This window comes from Chlorocebus sabaeus, chromosome 28 (genome assembly GCF_047675955.1).
Source record: "Chlorocebus sabaeus isolate Y175 chromosome 28, mChlSab1.0.hap1, whole genome shotgun sequence".
In the NCBI taxonomy this organism is placed as follows: Eukaryota; Metazoa; Chordata; class Mammalia; order Primates; family Cercopithecidae; genus Chlorocebus; species Chlorocebus sabaeus.
In genome coordinates this window covers 20912588-20935121 of record NC_132931.1, presented here as the reverse complement: position 1 = coordinate 20935121, position 22534 = coordinate 20912588, and the positions used below count along the sequence as shown (strand labels likewise).

Genomic DNA, 22534 nt, shown 5'->3' with positions numbered 1-22534 from the left:
TGATTGTGTATGCCTGACTTTGTGGGTTGGTAACTAACCGACATGTCAGGCAGGGATCCCAGCCTCCAGAATTCTAGGATTCCTCTGAGGGGTGTCCTAGTGCCCCCTCTGGACACCAGGGGGCAGGAGCTCCCAACACATTAAGGCGACACCCCGGTAAGGAGGGCCCCATAGGACTCACCTGGAGAGGGACTGGGGCGTCAGGGTAGGGGCAGGCTAGCCTTGGGGGTGTCTGGGTTGGTCGGGGGAGGTCAGCCTTGGGGGTGTCTGGGTTGGTCGGGGGAGGTCAGCCTTGGGGAGTGTCTGGGTTGGTCGGGGGAGGCCAGCCTTGGGGAGTGTCTGGGTGTGGGGAGGTCAGCCATGGGGGTGTCTGGGTTGGTCGGGGGAGGTCAGCCTTGGGGGTATCTGGGTTGGTCGGGGGAGGCCAGCCTTGGGGGTGTCTGGGTAGGGGGAGGTCAGCCTTGGGGGGTGTCTGGATTGGTCAGGGGAGGTCAGCCTTGGGGATAGCTGGAGTGTCTGGTTAGGGAGGTCAGCACGTGTGGCTGAGCCTGCCCCATGGACTCACATCCCTTCCCTAGACACGCTCGCCGCCCTCTGGTCCCCTTCAGAGTTGCGCCATCATGCCTGCTCCCTGCGCCAGCTTCTGTAACTGGTGGCCACAGGGATTCAGGGGCCCTCAGGGGTGGTCCTCCACCTCTTCCTTGTGTGCCCTTTGACCTCTGTGGCTCCTGCCTTGTCCTTGAAGGGCCCTTGAGAGCCCCTGGGTTGGTGGTCCTCAGTGGCAACGGAGCCAGTGGCAGCAGCCTCACCTGGAAGCTTGTTAGAAATGCACATTTCAGGGCCTCAGGCCAGACCTACTGAGGCAGACGGGTGGGCTGCCATCGGCCCTGCAGGTGATTCTGAGGCCTCGGACTGGGAGGTCCCCCACCTGTGCACCCTGCAGCTCCCATCCAGCACGAGCCTCCGTCATCTTTGTCGCAAGAACCAGCAATGAATGGCAGGGAGCTTGCCCGAGAGGACACACGTATGAGGGGCCCTTCGACCCCTCGGACGCAGGTGCACCAACCCCTGGGCCATCCCTCGCCCTGTGTGCTGGGGCCACAGCATAGGAAGAGACATCAGCACTCGCCGATCCATCTCTACACATCTGTAAAGGGAGCTCCCAGGGACCCGGCACGTCCACAGGTGCGTGTGTTCAGAGAAAGATGGAAACCCAGCCTACAAGGGTTCACAGACACCCAAGAGGCGTTACGTCCCTCTCCACTTAATTCTTTGAGATCTTTATGGGCCGGGTGCGGTGGCTCACGTCTGTAAAATCCAGCACTTTAGGATGCTGAGTGGGGAGGATCACTTGAGCCCAGGAGTTGAAGACCAGCCTGGGGAACACAGGGAGACCCCGTCTCTACCAAAAATTTTTTTTTTTTTTTTTTTTTTTTGAGACGGAGTCTCGCTTTGTCACCCAGGCTGGAGTGCAGTGGCGCAGTCTTGGCTCACTGCAAGCTCCGCCTCCTGGGTTCACGCCATTCTCCTGCCTCGGCCTCTAAGTAGCTGGGACTGCAGGCGCCCGCTGCCACGCCGGCTAATTTTTTGTATTTTTAGTAGAGACGAAGTTTCACCATGTTAGCCAGGATGGTCTCGATCTCCTGACCTCGTGATCCGCCCGCCTCGGCCTCCCAAAGTGCTGGGATTACAGGCGTGAGCCACCGCGCCCGGCCACTACCAAAATTTTTTTTAAATGAGCCGGGCATGGTGGTGGCTCACGCCTGTAATCCTGGCACTTTGGGAGGCCAAGGGCAGATCTCCTGAGGCCAGGAATTCAAGACTAGCCTGGGCAACACTAGGAAACCCGGTCTCTAGAAAAAAATTTTTAAAATGAGTTGGGCATGGTGGTGCACACCTGTAGTCTTAGCTACTCAGGAGTCTGAGATGGGAGAATCACCCGAGCCTGAGAAATCGAAGCCGTAGTGACACAACATTGCACCACTGCACTCTAGCCTGGGCAAGGGGAGTGAGACCTTGTCTCCAAAAAAAAAAAAAAAAAAAAAATTTGTAAATCATATAAATCATACATGAATGGATTAATATAATATGTACTTTTTTTTTTGTCTTGCTTCTTTCACTCAGCAGTTTTGAGGTCCATCCATGTTGTGGTGTCCATCAATAGTTCATGCCTTTTTGCTTCTGCGTAATATTCCATTCTATAGATAAGCCACAGTGTGTTCACCCACTCAGTTGTCGACATGTGTTTGAGCTCTTTCCAGGTTTTGGCTATTACAAATAAAGCTGCTTCGAACATTTGTGTACACACGTCTTTGTATGGATAGGTACTTTCATTTCTCTTGAATAAACAGCTAGTAGAATAGCAGTCATGGTAGATGTATATTAAATTTTTAAGAAACTACCAATCTATTTTCCAGAGTGGTAGGACAATTTCCACCAGCCCTGTGCAAGAATTCCAGTTCCTCCCATATTTGTCAATACACTCGCTAATCAGTTTTTAATTTCAGCCATTTTAATAGGTATGTAGTTGTATCTCATTATGGTTTTAATTTGCATTTCCCTAATGTCTAATGACGCTGAGCATCTTTTCATATGCTTATTTGCCATCTGTGTATCTTTTTTGGTGAAGAGTTTTTTTAAATATTGACATGGTTTGGCTCAGTGTCCCCACCCGAGTCTCATGTTGAACTGTAATTCCCAGTGTTGGGGGAGGGACCTGGTGGGAGGTGATCGGATCATGAGGATGGATTTCCCCCTTGCTGTTCTCGTAATAGTGAGTTCTTATGAGATCTGGTTGTTTAAAAGTGTGTAGCACCTCCTCCTTTGTCCTCTCTCTCCTGTCGCCATGTGAAGATGTGCCTGCTTCCCCTTCACCTTCTGCCATGACTAGAAGTTTCCTGAGGCCTCCCCACCCATGCAGAATTGTGAGTCAATTAAACCTCTTTTCTTCATAAGCAAGCCAGTCTCAATTAGTTCTTTATGGCAATGTGAGAATGGACTAATATAAATATGTTGCCCATTTAGACAAAACCGGGTTGTGTTCTTGCTGAATATTGAGCATTCTTCATATATTCTGGTACAAGTCCTTTATCTCATATATATATATATAAAATATATATATGCTTTTCAAATATTTTATCTCATTCTATAGCTTGTTTTTTCATTCTTTTAACAACGTCTTTTGAAGAAGATAAGTTTTTTATTTTGAATGAAGTCTAATTTATCCATTTCTTTTTTAATGGATTGTGCTTTTGGTATTGTATCTAAGAAATCTTTGCCTAACCCAAGGACACAAAGGCTTCAGTTCCTGAAGCTCAAAAAGCTGTTGTCGCCAGGCACAGTGGCTCTGCCTGTAATCCCAGCACGTTGGGAGGCCGACGTCAGAGGGTTGCTTGAGTCCAGCTTGGGAATCATAAGGAGACCCTGTCTCTACAAGAAAAGAAAAAAAAAAAAAAAAGAACCAGGCATGTTGGTGCATACCTGTAATCCCAGCTAGTAGGAAGGCAGAGGTGGGAGGATCTCCTGGGCCTGGGAGGTTGAGGCTGCAGTGAGCTATGATCACACCACTGCACTCCAACCTGGGCGATCGTGCAAGACCCTATCTCAAACAAACAAAAAGCTGTTGTCATAGGCCAGGCACGGTGGCTCACGCCTGTAATCCCAGCACTTTGGGAATCCGAGGCTGGTGGATCACTTGAGGTCAGGAGTTCAAGACCAGCCTGGCCAAGATAGGGAAACCCCATCTATACTAAAAATACAAAAATTAGCCAGGCGTGGTGATGGGCACCTGTATCGCAGCTACTCAGTAAGCTGAGGTGAGAGAATTGCTCGAACCCAAGAGATGGACGTTACAGTGAGCTGAGATCACCCCACTACACTTCAGCCTGGGTAACAAGAGTGAGACTCCATCTCAAAAAAATAAATAAAAATAACTCATCTATTTGTTCTTACCTACACTGTGACTCAAAGGCAACTTCTACTTCCCTTTGTAATCCCCTTTCTGTGACCTAAACGAAGAGCTGAGGTTACTCGAGGGAGGGAGTTGGTTGGTTGAAGAAAAAACACTCACCTTTTTGTAGCCAAATATAGCCTTCTATACCAGCATGGGATGACCGCCAAAACATTGTTAATTTTAAAAAACAAGGAGCACAGGCCAGGCGTGGTGGCTCAAGCCTGTAATCCCAGCACTTTGTGAAGCCAAGGCAGATGGATCACGAGGTCAGCAGTTCAAGACCAGCCTAGCCAACATAGTGAAACCCTGTCTCTACTAAAAATACAAAAATCAGCTGGGTGTGGTGGTGCACACCTGTAATCCCAGCTACTTGGGAGGCTGAGGCAGGAGAATCGCTTGAACCCGGGAGGCAGAGGTTGTGGTAAGCTGAGATCTCACCACTGCATTCCAGCCTGGGTGACAAAGTGAGACTCCGTCAAAAAAAAAAAAAAAAAAACAAGGAGCACAACCTTGTGAATCGAATGCCCCATCCGTAACAGGAAGCGGAAGGGAGCTGCCTATTTTGGTTATAGGCATAAAAAATTTCTGGAGGGGACAAAAGAAACCAGTTAAACAGTGAGGCCTCTAGAGAATGGACCTGAGTGCCTCAGGGAGTGGAGTGGGAGTCCAGTGTTTACCTCTCAGCACCGTGGAATTTACTTTTAGTGCACGTATTTATTACCCAGTCAAAAAGAACTCAGCTGAGACTCACCTGTAATCGAAGCCTCACTGACACCTGATGCTGTTCTCAGCTCACAAGTCAGGACACTTGTTTCTTCTGTATCGTGAACCCCTGTCCCAGGGAAGGGTGTTCAGGACGTCAAAGCCAAAGCTTTATCAGAAAGTCGTCTTGGGCGGGGTGTGGTGGCCCATGCCTGTAATCGCAACACGTTGGGAGGCTGAGGCAGGAGGATCGCTTGACCTGGAAGTGGAGGCTGCGGTGAGTCATGATGGCATCATTGCATGCCAGCCTGGGTGACAGAGCAAGACCCCATCTCAAAGCAAACAAACAAAAGTTGTCTTATTGAGAAAGGAAAATGCAGAGACTTGTAACCAAGTGCTCATAGCAGCGTTATTCTAGCCCCAAATTGGAAAAAAACCCAAATGTCCATCGACAGTAACGAATATGTATAAACAAACTGCAATCTATCCATGCAACAGAATATGATCCTGCAATCAAATGACGGGGCACGCTGCAACGGGGACAGCCCTTACAGATACCAGGCCAGTGAGAAAAGACTGCATCTCATATAATTTATATGGAACTCGAGAACAGGCAAAGCTGTTCTACAGTGCTTTTTTTTCTGTTTTAGACAGGGTCTCACTCTATCACCCAGACTGGACGGCAATGGAGCCACCATAGCTCATTGCAGCCCCGACCTCCCGAACTCAAGCGATCCTCCCGCCCCAGCCTCCGGAGTAACTGGGACTACAGATGCACCACCACACCCAGCTAATGTTTTATTTTTAGTAGAGACGAGTTCTCACTATGTTGCCCAGACTGGTCTCGAACTCTTTGGCTGAAAAGATCCTCCTACCTCAGCCTCCCAAGGTGCTGGGAGGACAGGCATGAGCCGCTGTGCCCAGCCTACAGTCCTTTTTAAATCACTGAATCAATGATGACTATATGGAGGATCTTTATATTTATTATATTGTTCTCTCTACTGGTGTATGTGTGAATTCTGCATGAGTGTTTTATAATGAAAAACATCAAGCTTCAAAAACCGTCACCTGGCTGAGTGTGGAAGACACAGGATCAGCCTGAGTGCTCTTGGAGCCTCTCCTCCAGGTGGGAGCAGACCGGGCAGTGTCCCTTTTACTGAACGTTTGACTTTCCACTACCAGGTGCCTCCTCACCAGCCTGGGAACTTCAGTTAAGTTTTCTGTAAAGATAAATCTTTCATCCTAGCCAGAGCAATCAGGCAAGAGAAAGAAATAAAAGGCATCTAAATTGGAAAAGAAGTCAAATTATCCTCATTTGCTGATGATATAATCGTATATCTAGAAAACCTTTCACCAAAAGCTGTTAGATGTGATGAATGCAGTTAAGCTGCAGAATACAAAATCAACGTAGCTGAGAAAGAAATCAAGGCAATCCCACTTATAATAGCTACAAAAAAAATAAAATACCAGCTAGACACAGTGGCTCACGCCTGCAATCCCAGCACTTTGGGAGGCCGAAGTGGGTGGATCATGAGGTCAGGAGATCAAGACCATCCTGGCTGACATGGTGAAACCCCGTCTCTACTAAAAATACAAAAAAAAAAAAAAAAAAAATTAGTGGAGCGTGGTGGCAGGCGCCTGTAGTCCCAGCTACTTGGGAGGCTGAGGCAGGAGAATGGCCTGAACCCAGGAGGCGGAACTTGCAGTGAGCTGAGATCGTGCCACTGCACTCCAGCCTGGGCGACAGAGCAAGACTCTATCTCAAAAAAAATAATAAAATTAAAATAAAATAAAATAAAATAAAATAAAATACCAAGGAGTTAGTTTACCTAAGGAGGTGAAAGATCTGTAAGAGGAAAAGCACCCAACACACTAATGAAAGAAATTGTGGATGACACAAAGGAAAAACATCCCATGCTCATGGATTAGAAGAATGAATAGTGTTAAAACATCCATATTGACTGGGCACGGTGCCTCATGCCTGTAATCCCAGATACTCGAGAGGCTGAGGCAGAAGGATGACTGGAGCCTAGGAGTTTGAGACTAGCCTGGGCAACATAGCGAGACATTGTCTCTAAAATTTTTTTTTTTAATTAGCCAGGCACTTTTGCATGCTCCTGTAGTCTCAGCTAGTCAGGAGGCTGAGGCAGGAGGCTCGCTTGAGCCCAGGGGTTTGAAGCTGCAGTGAGCTATGATTGTGCCACTGCACCACAGTCTGGGTGACCAAACAAGGCCCTGTCTCTTAAACAAAACACAACAAAACAAAACAAACTGCCCAGAGCAATTTGCATATTCAATGGAATCTGTCAGATACCAATGTCATTTTTCACAGAATTAGAAAAAAAAAGTCCTGAAATTCATGACATCCAAAAAGAGCACAAATAGCCAGGGTGAAAAGAATGAAGAACAAAAAAGAACAAAGCTGGAAGCATCACGTTATCTGACCTCAAATTATATAACCAGGCTATAGTAACCAAAACAGCATGGTACTGGTCTAAAGATAGACACATATATCAACAGAACAGAATACAGACAGACCCAGAAATAAAACCACATGTTTACGGCCAACTGATCTTTAGCAAAGCCAACAAAAACATTCTCCGGGAAATGAACATCCTTCTCAGTAAATGGTGCTGGGAAAATTGGACGTCCGTACACAGAATTAAACTGGACCCCTGTCTCTCACTAGATACAAAAATCAACTCCAGAGGGACTAAAGACTTCAATGTAAGACCCGAAACTATAAAAAATACTGGAAGAAAACCTAGAGGAAAACTCTTGCGGACATTGGTCTAGGCAAAGAATGTATGGCTAAGACCTCAAAAACACACGCGGCGAAAACAAAAATAGACAAATGGGACTTAATTAAACCAAAAAGCTCCTGCACAGCAAAAGAAATAATCAACAGAATGAACGTTACATCCTGTGGAATGGTGGAAAATATCTGCACACTATTCATCCAACAGGGGACTAATATCCAGAATCTACTTAACTCAACAACCCCCAGCAGACCCCACAAATAATCCCATTCGGAAGCGAGCAAAGGGCCAGGCATAGTGGCTCACCCCTATAATCCCAGCACTTCAGGAGGCCTTGAAGGGTGAATCACCTAAGGTCAGGAGTTCGAGACCAGCCTGGCCAACATGGTGAAACCCCGTCTCTACTACAAATACAAAAATTAGCCGGGCGTGGTGGTCCACACCTGTAGTCCCAGCTACTTGGGAGGCTGAGGCAAGAGGATCACTTGAACCCAAGAGGGGCAAAGTGGGCAAAGGATATGAAAAGATATTTTTCAAAAGAAGGCATACAGGCCGGGCGCAGTGGCTCACGCCTGTAATCCCAGCATTTGGGGGGGCCAAGGCGGGCGGACCACGAGGTCAGGAGACCGAGACCATCCGGGCTAACACGGTGAAACCCCGTCTCTACTAAAAAATACAAAAGTTAGCCAGGCGTGGTGGCGGGTGCCTGTAGTCCCAGCTACTCGGGAGGCTGAGGCAGGTGAATGATGTGAACCCAGGAGGCGGAGGTTGCAGTGAGCCGAGATCGCACCACTGTACTCCAGCCTGGGGAAGAGAGCGAGACTCCGTCTCAAAAAAAAAAAAAAATAATAATAATAATAATAATAGGAAGGCATACAAATGGCCAAAAGGTATATAAATAATGCTCAACATCACTAATCACCAGAGAAACTCAAATTAAAACCACAAGATACCATCTTACCCCAGTCTGAATGGCTATATTTGAAAGACAAAAAATAACACATTGGCAAGGATGAGAAGGGAAGGGAACTCTCTGTTGGTGGGAACGTAAATTAGCACAACCACCACGGAACACAGTATGGCGATGTCTCAAATAACTGTAAATAGAACTGCCGTTCAATCCTGCAGTCTCACTACTGGGCACCTACCCACAGGAAAATAAGTCACCATATGAAGAAGGCACCCACACTCATATGTTTATCATCATCACACTATTCACAAAAATAAAAATCTGGAATCAACCTAAGTGTCCATCAACGGATGGATAGAGAAAATGTGGTGTGTCTACATGATGGAGTACTTACTGTTCAGCCATAAAAATGAACAAGATCGGGCCGGGCGCGGTGGCTCACGCCTGTAATCCCAGCACTTTGAAAGGCCGAGGCGGGCGGATCACGAGGTCAGGAGATTGAGACCATCCTGGCTAACACAGTGAAACCCCATCTCTACTAAATAATAAAAATAAAATTAGCCAGGCGTGGTGGCGGGCTCCTGTAGTCCCAGCTACTTGGGAGGCTGAGGCAGGAGGATGGCGTGAACCCAGGAGGCGGAGCTTGCAGTGAGCCGGGATCACGCCACTGCACTCCAGCCTGGGTGACGGAGAGAGACTCTGTCTCAAAAAAAAAAAGAAAAAATGAACGAGATCCTGACTCCTGCAGCAACATGGATGTAACTGGAGGCCACGATCTTAAGTGAAACAAGCTGGGTGGGGAAAGTCAAATACCACATATTTTGACTCATGAGTGGGTGCTAGAAAATGTGAACACATGGACATAGAGAATGATAGACAGTGGAGACTCGGGAGGGTGAAGGGAGAAGAGGAAGTGGATAATGAAAAACGGCTTAGTGGGTACAACATATGATATTCGGGTGATGGATCCTCTCACAGCCCTGACTTGACCAGTATCCAGAATGCAATCTATGTGTGTAACAAAACTGCACTGTATCCCATAAGTTTTTACAAATAGAGAAAGACTATTTCTCCCGACTTCTCCCCATTTTCCAGAATTCTTTTTTTTTTTTTTTTTTTTTTTTTTTTGAGACAGAGTCTCACTCTGTCTCCCGGGCTGGAGTGCAGTGGCGTGATCTCGGCTCACCGCTACCTCTGCCTCCTGGGTTCCAGCGATTCTCCTGCCTCAGCCTCCCGAGTAGCTGGGGCTACAGGCACCTGCCACCACGCCCAACTGATTTTTGTATTTTTAGTAGAGACGGGGTTTCACCACATTGGCCAGGCTGGTCTCAAACTCCTGACCTCAAATGATTCACCCACCTGGGCCTCCCCAAAGTGCTGGGATTACGGCGTGAGCCACCGCGCCCCGCCGATTACCTTATCTTTCCCTTTTCCAGACTTTGAGTTGTTTCTCATTTTAAAAGCATTTTAAGAGGTCTCAGGCAGTGCCTTTCACAGAGAGGAGACTGCAGCCTCCATGCAGGCCTCACCCTCTCCACCTTCTTCCTTTGACCTAGGCATGTCCTTGACGTTGTACCCCAAAGGTCTGTGCCCCTTTCCTGTGAGCAAACGATGGCTCCAGGAGCTGGCCTGGACCCTGAGGCCTAGAACCTGCCCCAAGGGAAAAGCACCTGCTCATTTGTGTTTAGGCATTTACTCAATGCTTTTCTTAATGTCTTGGAAAGTGTCATTTAGGAGACAAGGCAGTGCTTACTCTTGGCTGACAACAAGGTAACTGTAGACAGAAGAATCTATTATTAGGCGTCTGCATGTTCTCTTCCTACTCATCCTAGCCTCATTGCTGGTGCTGTCATCCCTACGTTAGTTTCCTTATAGTTTGTTTTCTTTTTTCTTTTTTCCTTTTTTTTTTTTTTTTTGAGACAAGAGTCTGGCTCTGCCACCCAGGCTGGAGTGCAGGGATCCAGGTCCAGGGGGCTTCTCTGAGCCCCCAATCCTTTATGGGGCCTTTTCCTGGGGTCCCTGTGGGCTCCATTCCAGGATGCAGGACACAGATGCGGGATGCCCAAGGGTTCCTAGCAGGGATCTGGGTCCAGGGGGCGGCAGGAGCCCGGAGGGTGGCACCGTCACCCAAAGTCTTCCAGAGGCGTGGCTCGGGACACCCACCACGCCAGGCGCCTGCGCTGCCAGGGCAGGGTCCACACCCACAGACTCTAACCCGGACACGGGCAGGGCGGGGTCCACACCCGCGGACTCTAACCCGGACCCTGGCAGGGCGGGGTCCACACCCGCGGACTGTAACCTGGACACGGGCAGGGCGGGATCGACACCCGCGGACTGTAACCTGGACACAGGCAGGGCGGGGTCCACACCCGCAGACTCTAACCCGGACCCGGGCAGGGCGGGGTCCACACCCGCGGACTGTAACCTGGACACAGGCAGGGCGGGGTCCACACCCGCAGACTCTAACCCGGACCCGGGCAGGGCGGGGTCCACACCCGCGGACTGTAACCTGGACACAGGCAGGGCGGGGTCCACACCCACGGAATCTAACCTGGACCCGGTCAGGGCGGGGTCCACACCCGCGGACTGTAACCTGGACCCGGTCAGGGCGGGGTCCACACCCGCGGAGTGTAACCTAGACACAGGCAGGGCGGGGTCCATACCCGCGGACTCTAACCTGGACAGGGGCAGGGCGGGGTCCACACCCACGGACACAGGCAGGGCGGGGTCTACGCCCACGCACTGTAACCTGGACACGGGCAGGGCGGGGTCCACACCCACGGAATCTAACCTGGACCCGGGCAGGGCGGGGTCCACACCCGCGGACTCTAACCTGGACAGGGGCAGGGTGGGGTCCACACCCACGGACTGTAACCTGGACAGGGGCAGGGTGGGGTCCACACCCACGGACACAGGCAGGGCGGGGTCTACGCCCACGGACTGTAACCTGGACACGGGCAGGGCGGGGTCCACACCCGCGGACTCTAACCTGGACAGGGGCAGGGTGGGGTCCACACCCAGGGACACAGGCAGGGCGGGGTCTACGCCCACGGACTGTAACCTGGACACGGGCAAGGCGGGGTCCACACCCGGGGACTCTAACCCGGACCCGGGCAGGGCGGGGTCCACACCCGCGGACTCTAACCTGGACCCGGGCAGGGCGGGGTCTACACCGCAGAGTCTGTCTAATCTGCAGGGGACAAGGGTGGGGTCTCCCACAGAGCCAGCCTGAGGGGTGGGCGCAGCGTTCTGACCACAGGGCAGGCCGGGCACAGTTCCCAGACCTGGTTTCTGTTGCTCACAGTCAAGCGCTGGGTTCCGGGGCTGGTCGCCCTCTGCCTCGTGCTGGCAGGACCCGGGAGGCCTGGGAGTGGTGGGAACTGAGACACGGTGATCACCAGGTAAAATCGTGCTGCCTTTTATTTATTTATTTATTTATTTTTTTTTTTGTATTTTTTAGTAGAGACGGGGTTTCACCGTGTTAGCCAGGATGGTCTCGATCTCCTGACCTCGTGATCCGCCCATCTCGGCCTCCCAAAGTGCTGGGATTACAGGCTTGAGCCACCGCGCCCAGCCCGTGCTGCCTTTTTTAACACCATGCGTCACCCTTCTATACAGTATCAGTAAGAAAACACTCCCCTAAAAAAACCTTTTGTCGCTCTAAAGTCTTAGCTGAACAGTTGCTGCAATTGCTGGTGAGTTTTAATACAGCTTCCGATGAGCACATTTAATTATCCTTTACCAACGTGCTCTAAGTGAAAGTAAATTCAGACAATGTCCAGTGAGGCAGTGGGATCCCATCACACGCGGACTCAGCAGCGCACACTGCTTCAATATTTAGGAATCGTTGGCGCTTGCTTTGGTACAATCCATGTCTCCAGCCCCTGTGGGACTTCAGATTTCTGTGTTTAAGCATTAAATTCAAAATAAACCTGACCGGGCGCAGTGGCTCACGCCTGTAATCCCAGCACTTTGGGAGGCCGAGACGGGTGGATCACGAGGTCAGGAGATCGAGACCATCCTAGCTAACACGGTGAAACCCCATCTCTACTAAAAATACAAAAAAAAAATAGCCGGGCGAGGTGGCGGGTGCCTGTAGTCCCAGCTACTCGGGAGGCTGAGGCAGGAGAATGGCGTAAACCCGGGAGGCGGAGCTTGCAGTGAGCTGAGATTGCGCCACCGCACTCCAGCCTGGGCGACAGAATGAGACTCCGTCTCAAAAACAAAATTAGCTGGGCATGGTGGCTCACGCCTGTAATCCCAGCTACACAGGAGGCTGGGGCAGGAGAATCACTTGAACCCAGAAGGTGGAGGTTGCAGTGAGCTGAGATTTCCCCACTGCACTCCAGCCTGGGTAACAAAGACTCTGCCTCAAAATAAATAAATAAATAAAATACATTTGAGGCCAGGCATGGTGGCTCACACCTGTAATCCCAGCACTTTTGGAGGTCAAGATGGGAGGATCACCTGAGGTTGAGAGTTCAAGACCAGCCTGGGCAACATGGTGAAACCTGGTCTCTAAAAAAAAATAAAAAATAAGGCCAGGCGCGGTGGCTCACGCCTGTAACCCCAGCACTTTGGGAGGCTGAGGCAGGTAGATCACCTGAGGTTGGGAGTTTGAGACCAGCCTGACCAACATGGAGAAACTCCGTCTGTACTAAAAATACAAAATTAGCCGGGCGTGGTGGCGCATGCCTGTAATCCCAGCTACTCGAGGCTGAGGCAGGAGAATCACTTGAACCCAGGAGACAGAGGTTGCAGTGAGCTGAGATCTCGCCATTGCAGTCCAGCCTGGGCAACAAGAGGGAAACTCCATCTCAAAATGAAATAAATAAATAAAAATAAAAAATAAAAAATTTGACATACCGAGTGTAAACCAAAATGTATCTGAGACAGGTCTCAATCAATTTAGAAGTTTATTTCGCCAAGGCTAAGGACACAACCAGGAGGAAAAAAAATAAAACACGGAATTACAGAAGCAGCCTGCGGTCTGTGCCCTTCCAAAGATGACTTCTAGGCCGGGCGCGGTGGCTCACGCCTGTAATCCCAGCACTTTGGGAGGCTGAGGCGGGCGGATCACGAGGTCAGGAGATCGAGACCATCCTGGCTAACATGGTGAAACCCCGTGTCTACTAAAAATACAAAAAATTAGCTGGGAGTGGTGGCGGGCACCTGTAGTCCCAGCTACTCGGGAGGCTGAGGCAGGAGAATGGCGTGAACCCAGGAGGCGGAGCTTGCAGTGAGCTGAGGTCCGGCCACTGCACTCCAGCCTGGGCGACAGAGCGAGACTCCCTCTCAAAAAAAAAAAAAAAAAAAGACTTTTAGGCCTTCAGTATTTGAAGGAGAAAAGTGGGCTGGAGGGAAACAGGGAGGGTGTGGTCACATTGTTGAATCCACAAGTTTCAGGAGAAAAGGAGCAGGTAGGGGAAGAGTCAGTGCTCCAAAAACCTGCTCTTTACAGAAGAGACGGTGAACCTGGAGTACCCACCCGTGGATATTTAACCTTTTATCTGGAGCACCCTGCTGAGGAACGAAAGGAAAGGCAGTTTCTTGCTTGGCCCAACTTTCAGCTTAATGTTTCCCTTTTGGGGGAGTGAACTGGCGTCCTCAGTTGTCATTTTCCTCTCACAAGAGGAGGAAGGTGTTTCAGAGGATCCGCTCTGGATGTCAAGCGTGACAGTGAACGACCTGCACAGACGAGGGCTTTCCATCTGAAGACGGGTGAGAATGCAGCCAGAGCAGGGCAGCGTGCTTCCTCCACCTGCTTGCGGCCTGGGAAACCTTCCAGCCCAGACTCTTTCCCTCCCCAGGCAGGGCTGGGAGCATGGCCCCACGTTCACTACCCGTGGATCCCTCCTCTCCAGGCATGCGCCCATGTAATAGCCACTTTGTGCCTGTCCAGACTGGAAGACTTGCCCTCACTGACAGGTGCGCCAGGCTGGCAGCCTCTGAATGTTTATTTACATGATCTGATGGCCAGGCGCAGTGGCTCACACCTGGAATCCTAGCACTTTGGGAGGCCAAGGTGGGCGGATTGCCTGAGCTCAGGGGTTTGAGACCAGCCTGGGCAACACAATGAAGCTCCGTCTCTACTAAAATACAACAAATTCGCCGGGCATGGCGGTGTGCACCTGTGGTCACAGCTACCTGGGAGGCTGAGGCAGGAGAATCGCTTGAACCCGGAAGGTGGAGGTTGCAGTGAGCAGAGATCGCGCCACTGCACTCCAGCCTGGGCGACAGAGCGAGACTTGGTCTCAAAAATAAATACATAAATAAATAACAGAATGGAACAAAGGGGGCGCGTGCGGTGGTTCATGCCTGTAATCGGAGTGCTTTGGGAGGCCGAGGCAGGTGGATCTCCTGAGGTCAGGAGTTTTTCCCAAAAAAAAAAAAAAAAAAAGAAGGAAGGAAGGAAGGGAGGGAGGGAGGGAAACCAGACTTTTTAACAGAAAAATTGCAAAAATAGTGGAGTTCCCATATACACACTTTGCTCAGGTTCTCCTGGTGTTAACATTTTACACAACTATGGGATAAATATGAAAAGCAGGCATTGGCTGGGCGTGGTGGCATGTGCCTGTAATCCCAGCACTTTGGGGGGCTGAGGCAGGAGGCTCACTTGAGGCCAGGAATTTCTTTTTTTTGAAACGGAGTCTCGCTTTGTCGCCCAGGCTGGAGTGCAGTGGCGCGATCTCAGCTCACTGCAAGCTCCGCCTCCCGGGTTCACGCCATTCTCCTGCCTCAGCCTCCCGAGTAGCTGGGACTACAGGCGTCCGCCACCACACCCGGCTAATTTTTTTGTATTTTTAGTAGAGACGGGGTTTCACCGTGTTAGCCAGGATGGTCTCGATCTCCTGACCCCGTGATCCGCCGCCCCTCGGCCTCCCAAAGTGCTGGGATTACAGGCGTGAGCCACCACGCTCGGCAAGGCCAGGAATTTCAAGACCAGTCTGGGTAACACAGCAAGACTCTGTCTCTACAGAAAGTTAAAAAATGAGCTGGGCGTGGTGGTGCACACCTGTAGTGTTAGCTATTCAGGGGGCCAAGGTGGGAGGATCACTTAAGCCCAGAAGTTCGAGAGTTCGAGGCTGCAGTGGGTGGCAGAATGAGACTCTGCCTGAAATAATAACGATAATTTACAGCACTTAAACCTCTGTCTCTTGTCCCACCAACTTTGGATGGTGTCTCTTTGCCCTGTTCCCCGGAAGATGAGGGTCCCGTCCTTTCCTCTTTCTCTCCCTCCCACCCACCTCCCAACTCATAACAGCTGGACAGTTGCAGTTACATAGCCAAGGTTACTATTTATAGTTAGAACAGATGGAAAATATTCACCTTTTTCATAGTTTACATGTAGATTGATGCCAAAGGCTAAAAATAAATCCACAGTATTTTTTGATTATGGCCATATATATTTTTTGAGACAGAGTCTGGCTCTGTCGTCCAGGCTGGTGTGCAGTGGTGCCATCTCAGCTCACTGCAACATCCGCCTCCCGGGTTCAAGCGATTCACCTGCCTCAGCCTCCCGAGTAGCTGGGATTACAGGCATGTGCCACCATGCCTGGGTAATTTTGGATTTTTTAGAGACAGGCTTTCACCATGTTGGCCAGGCTGGTCTCGAACTCCTGACCTCAGGTGATCTGCCCGCCTCGGCCTCCCAAAGTGCTGGGATTACAGCGTGAGCTGCTGTGCCCGGCCGTTCTCCGCTATTTCTGAATCTCCTTGCTCTCTCTGGAAGGGATCATTTCATCTCCTGGTCTCTGGTCCTTCATTTCTGGGCTGCTGGTTTTCCTGGTGTCTCCCAGCTACGAATGGAGACCTTGCTTCATCTTCCAGGTAGCTCAGCTTCCTCTCCGGCCTGTCTCAGAAACAGAGAGGTTGACGGGAAGCCTCGTGTCCAAGGGGAGGGTTTCCAGGTGTCCAGCCTTGTGAGGTGTGGAAAGGGAAGAGGCACTGGGAACCTTGCCAGATGCCAGCCTGAGGAAGGAGTGACTTGGGAAGCCTGGCCCTGCCCTCTCTAAAGCCCTCCCGAGCAGTTGCTCTGCGGATCTGGCTCCTTGACCGGGGAGGCTGGCCAGCCGCCAGTTGCCCTGTGGCCTCGGTATGGAGGATCATGGCTTCCAGCCAGGAGCTTTGTTTAATCCTCACGGTGCCAGCCCCACCCCCAGACCTGCCACGCTCAGCCTCAGAGGCCACCTCCACTCAGGCGCAGGTGCCTATTCTTGGCTGGTGCTTCCGCCTGGCCCCTTCACCCACCCCACACTCTACTGCTTCCCCATTCCCTGAATTCCCTCCCCTACCCTCCCCACCCACTAGTCAGTGCCTTGGGTGGGGAGGGGAGACGCTGCCTGGGCCCAGCTCCTCTCCCGCTGAGAGTTCAACTTCTGTCTGTGGACAGGGGAGACCTCCACGCATGCTGTTAGGTAGGAAAAAAGCAGACTACAGGCCGGGCGAAGTGGCTCACGCCTATAATCCCGACACTGGGGGAGGCTAAGGCGGGAGGATCGCTTGAGCCTAGGACTTTGAAATCAGCCTGGGCAACATATTGGGACCCTGTCTAAGACCAGCCTGGCCGACGTGGTGAAACCCCGTCTCTACTAAAAATACAAAAATTAGCCGGGCGTGGTGGTGGGTGCCTGTAATCCCAGCTACTCGGGAGGCTGAGGCAGGAGAATCACTTGAACCGGGAGGCGGAGGTTGCAGTGAACCGAGATCATGCCATTGCACTCCAGCCTGGGCGACAGAACAAGACTCTGTCTCAAAAGAAAGAAAGAAAGAAAAAGGAACAGAGAGGAGAGGGGAGGGAAGGGGCAGGGAGGGGTGAGGAGGAAGGGAGAGAGAGAGGAAGGAAGGAAGGAAGGAAGGAAGGAAGGAAGGAAGGAAGGAAGGAAGGAAGGAATCTACAGCATCCACTTTTATGAAAATACATATATATGTTCATGGGAAAGTCACACAACAAACAGAAATGTTGACAGAAGTCACCTCTGGCTGATAGAATTCAAGTGATCTGTGTTTGTTTTCAACTTTTTAAATACTTCTGTGTGTTTTCTAAAACCCTTTTTGTTTCCCATCAGGAGCCAAAACATAAGCATTGCTGTTATGAATGTGGCAGTTTGCATCGTGGCTGAAGCGTTGGGCTGTGGAATCCTTGGATCTGGATTGTTTGTGACACCGTTTCCCTCTGTCACCCCCGGCTGGAGGGCAGTGGTGCGGTCACGGTTCACTGCAGCCTTAAACTCGTGGGTTCGAGTGACCCTTTCATCTCAGCCTCCCGAATAGCTGACACGACAGGTGCGTGCCATGACGCCTGGCTAATTTTTTCACTTTTTAGTAGAGATGGGGTCTCACCATGTCACCCAGGCTGGTCTCGAATTCCTGGGCTCAAGCGATCCTCCCACCTCGGCCTCCCAAAGCGCTGGGATTAGAGGCGTGAGCCTGCACACCTGGCTGGATCTGGATTTTTGAGAGTTATCTCCCGCTTAGGAGCAGAGTGAGCGTAGACAAATCATCGATCCGGGCCTCAGTGTCCTCGTGTGTCACAGAGCTGTCCTGACGGTTCAGTAAGATTGCCGTGCAAAGAGCCCTGAAAACTGCTGGCCCTGGCCGGGCGCGGTGGCTCACGCCTGTAATCCTAGCACTTTGGGAGGCCGAGGCGGGTGGATCACCTGAGGTCAGGAGTTCGAGACCAACCTGAATGTGAAACCCCATTTCTACTAAAAATACAAAAAATTAGCCAGGCATGGTGGCGGGCGCCTGTAATCCCAGCTACTCAGGAGGCCAAGGCAGGAGACTGAGCTTGAACCTGGGAGGCAGAGGTTGCAGTGAGCCAAGATCGCACCATTGCACTCCAGCTTGGGCGACAAGAGTGAAACTCTATCAAAAAAAAAAAAAGAAAGAAAAAAGAAAGGAAAGAAAAGAAAGAAAAGAAGAGAAGAGAAGACGACAAGAAAGAAGAGGAGAGGGGAGGGGAGAGGAGAGGAGTGGAAGGAGAGGAGAAGAGAGGAGAGAGAGAGAAGAGAAGAGAAGAGAAGAGAAGAGAAGAGAAGAGAAGAGAAGAGAGAGGAGGGGAGGGGAGGGGAGAGGGGAGAAGAGAAGACAGAAGAGGGGAGGGGAGATGAGAGGAGGGGAGGGGAGGGGAGAGGAGAGGAGAGAAGAGAAAAGAGAAGAGGGGAGGGGAGATGAGAGGAGGGGAGGGGAGGGGGGAGGGAGGGGAGGGGAGAGGAGAGAAGAGAAGAGAGAAGAGGGGAGGGGAGGTGAGAGGAGGGGAGGGGAGGGGAGAGGAGAGGAGAGGAGAGAAGAGAAAAGAGAAGAGGGGAGGGGAGATGAGAGGAGGGGAGGGGAGGGGGGAGGGAGGGGAGGGGAGGGGAGAGGAGAGAAGAGAGAAGAGGGGAGGGGAGATGAGAGGAGGGGAGGGGAGAGGAGAGGAGAGGAGAGAAGAGAAGAGAGAAGAGGGGAGGGGAGATGAGGGGAGGGGGAGGGGAGGGGAGGGAAGGGAAGGGAAGGGAAGGGAAGGGAAGGGAAGGGAAGGGAAGGGAACAGAACGGAAAAAAGAGAAAAACAGAGTTGGGACACTCAGAGTCAGTGGGGCTCCTGGCAGCCGCACAGCTCTGCCCTGCCCGGGGTTTGTTTTCCAGAAGGCGTTGCCTCCACTCAGGACCTTTCTGGAGAACCCAAGTCATAAAAACATCCCAACCCTTGACCCAGCAGTTCCAGCGATTTATTCTAAGGAAACCCCAAGACAAGAGGGCAAAGGTGAGCTCAGGGATGTTTCTTGGAGCATGATTAACGGTGAGCTGGACGGGGCTGAGCGTGTTCGTTCTGGGGAGAGCTGTCTCCAGCCACAGCAAAAGGCAGCAAGGCCAATTTACTCAGACAAATGAAAAAGCCGGGTCACAAAAGTCCGTCTGTTGTGACTCCATTTTTGTCTGAGAAAAAGAAGTATGTTGACCGGGCGCGGTGGCTCACGCCTGTAATCCAGCACTTTGGGAGGCCAAGGCGGGCGGATCACGAGGTCAGGAGATCCAGACCATCCTGGCTAACATGGTGAAACCCTGTCTGTACTAAAAATACAAAAATAAATTAGCCGGACGTGGTGGCTCCCAGCTACTCGGGAGGCTGAGGCAGGAGAATGGCGTGAACCTGGGAGACAGAGCTTGCAGTGAGCCGAGATCGCGCCACTGCGTTCCAGCCTGGGCCACAGAGCGAGACTCCGTCCCAAAATTAAAAAGTGTTATTAGGCCAGATGCAGTGATTCACGCCTGTAATCCCAGCATTTTGGGCAGATCACTTGAGGCCAGGAGTTTGAGACCAGCCTGGTCAACATGGAAAAACCCCAGCTCTACCAAAAATACATTTAAAAAGTAGCCAGGTGTGGTGGTGCGTGCCTGTCATCCCAGCTCCTCCGGAGGCTGAGGCACAAGAATTGCTTGAACCCTAAGGGCAAAGGTTGCTGTGAGTCAAGATCATGCCACTGCACTCCAGCCTGGGCGACAGAGTGAGACTCTGTGATAGGGTTTGGCTGTGTCCCCCACCCAAATCTCATCTTGAATTGTAGCTCCCATAATCCCCATGTGTTGTGGGAGGGACCCAGTAGGAGGGAATCAAATCATGGGAGTGGGATATTCCTGTGATGTTCTTGTGGTAGTAAGTCTCACAAGATCTAATTTTTTTTTATTATTTTTTTTGAGACGGAGTCTCGCTCTGTCGCCCAGGCTGGAGTGCAGTGGCGTGATCTCGGCTCACTGCAAGCTCCGCCTCCCAGGTTCAGGCCATTCTCCTGCCTCAACCTCCCGAGTAGCTGGGACTACAGGTGTCTGCCACCACGCCCAGCTAATTTTTGTATTTTTAGTAGAGACGGGGTTTCACCGTATTGGCCAGGATGGTCTCAATCTACTGACCTAGTGATCTGCCCACCTCGGCCTCCCAAAGTGCTGGGATTACAGGCATGAGCCCCCGCGCCCGGCCAAGATCTGATGGTTTTATAAAGGGTAGTTCCCTGCACACACTTACTTGCTGCCACCATGGAAGACGCCCCTTTGCTCCTCCTTCACCTTCTACCATCATTGTGAGGCCTCCCCAGCCATGTGGAACTCTGAGTTCATTAAACTTCTTTTCATTACAAATTACCCAGTCTTGGGTATGTCTTTATTAGCAGTGTGAGCTCAGACTAATACAATCTGTCTCAAAAAGAGAAAATAAAAATTCTATTTCGTTTTAGTTTTTTTCCCTTGACTCTGACGGTTGTCATCGTCGTCGTCGTTTTCAGCAACACATATGTATTGCTCGTCAAATGGAAAAAGAATAAAACGTAAAACCAGTTGCCAGGATGACAGCTGCTTCTGTCTTTAGCAAAGCTTTGCTCCCAATGCCCAGCAGTGTTGCCCTGGGACCCAGCTCTCCTGGGTCCCTTTCCTGGGTCCCAGGCTCTGTCACTCACTCTACTCCCTCCAGCCTCATCCTGGGCAGGTTCCCGGCAGCACATTCCCAGGCGGGTCAGAGGGGCCTTCCAGGCCCCCCTCCCAGAGATGCTTCTCTCATCAAGACACAGGTGCAGTTTGCCACCCTCTCCCTTCTGGCCCCTGGAGTCACTATTTTCAAATCCGCCATTTTCCCTCTGCACAGGTACATACAGCCTCAAACAGGTGGATTTTACAACCAAGTGGGAGGATTTTGCCCACAGGAAGACCTCGGAGGCGGCTGCCATCCAGATGGCTCGGGCAGCCCAGCTGACCCGCTGCAGAGGCCTTCCTGGAAACTCTCGGGCATGGGGGTGTCCCACACTGGATCCTGGACAGGAGTGAGCCTCCGTCTCGGAGAGACGCACTGAGCGGGAGCCACGCGTGTACCCTGGAGGAAGGCCCCCTGTGTTACTCAGCTCTCACGTCGCTGTAAGGGAAGACCTGAGGCTGGGTAACGTATAAAGAAAAGAGGTTTGCAATATGGTTTGGTTCCGTGTCCCCACCCAAATCTCATCTCAATTGTAATCCTCATGTGTTGAGGGCGGGACCTGGTGGGAGGTGATTAGATCGTGGAGGTGGTTTCCTCCGTGCTATTCTCCTGATAGTGACTGAGTTCTCATGAGATCTGATGGGTTTTTTCGTTTGTTTGTTTGTTTGTTTTTAGACAGAGTCTGGCTCTGTCGCCCAGGCTGGTGTGTAGTGGCACAATCTCTGCTCACTGCAACCTCTGCCTCCTGGGTTCAAGTGATTCTCCTGCCTCAGCCTCCCGATTAGCTGGATTATAGGTGCCCACCACATGTAGCTAATTTTTTGTATTTTTAGCAGAGATGGGGTTTCATCATGTTGGCCAGGCTGGTCTGAAACTCCTGACCTCGGGTGATCCACCCCACCTCAGCCTCCCAGAGTGCTGGGATTACAAGCATGAACCACTGCAACCAGCCAAGATCTGATGGTTTCAAGCCAGGCATGGTGGCTCAAGTCTGTAATCCCAGCACTCTGGCAGGCCGAGGTGGGTGGTCACCTGAGGTCAGGAGTTCGAGACCACCCTGGCCAGCACGATGAAACCCCATCTCTCCTAAAAATACAAAAATTAGTTGGGCATGGTGGGCGGGCACCTGTAATTCCAGCTACGCAGGAGGCTGAGGCAGGAGAATCGCTTGAATCTGGGAGGCGGAGGTTGCAGTGAGCCGAGATTGTGCCATTTCATTCTAGCCTGGGCAACAAGAGCGAAACTCCATCTCAAAAACAAAACAAAACAAAAAGATCTGATGGTTTCATAAGTGTTTGTCAAGCTCCTCCTTCACGCACTTCTCTCTCTCACCTGCCGCCATGTAAGACGTGCCTGTTTCCTGCTCCCTCGTGACTGTAAGCTTCCTGAGGCCTCCCCAGCCATGTGGAACTGTGTGAGTCGATTAAACCTCTTTTCTCTGTAAACAACCCAGTCTTGGATAGTATCTTTATAGCAGTGTGAAAACGGGCTAATACGGTTTATGTGGTCCACAGTTCTGTAGGCCATACAGGAAGCAGGGCAGCAGCATTTGTTTCTAGTAAGGCCTCAGGCTGCTTCCACTCATGGCAGAGGTGAAGGGGCAGGTGTATCACGTGATGACAACAGGAGCAAGAGAGGTGGTGGGGAGGTCCCAGATCCTTCATGAACTCACTTATCACCAAGGGGATGACGCTGGGCAATTCGTGAGGGATCCGCCCCCCCCCCCCCCCCCCCCCCCCCCCCCCCCGTGATCCAACACCTCCCAGCAGG

The 22534-nt window shown here is 51.3% G+C and overlaps 1 long non-coding RNA gene across 1 annotated transcript; it reads left to right on the top strand.

Moving 5' to 3' along the window:
- The first annotated feature begins 16227 nt into the window (after positions 1-16227).
- On the top strand, positions 16228-22184 carry LOC140710599 (uncharacterized). The gene is made up of 4 exons (XR_012091668.1): positions 16228-16740; positions 17392-17608; positions 18952-19069; positions 20939-22184. It is a non-coding gene; the product is annotated as an uncharacterized lncRNA (long non-coding RNA).
- The last annotated feature ends 350 nt before the right edge of the window (positions 22185-22534 follow it).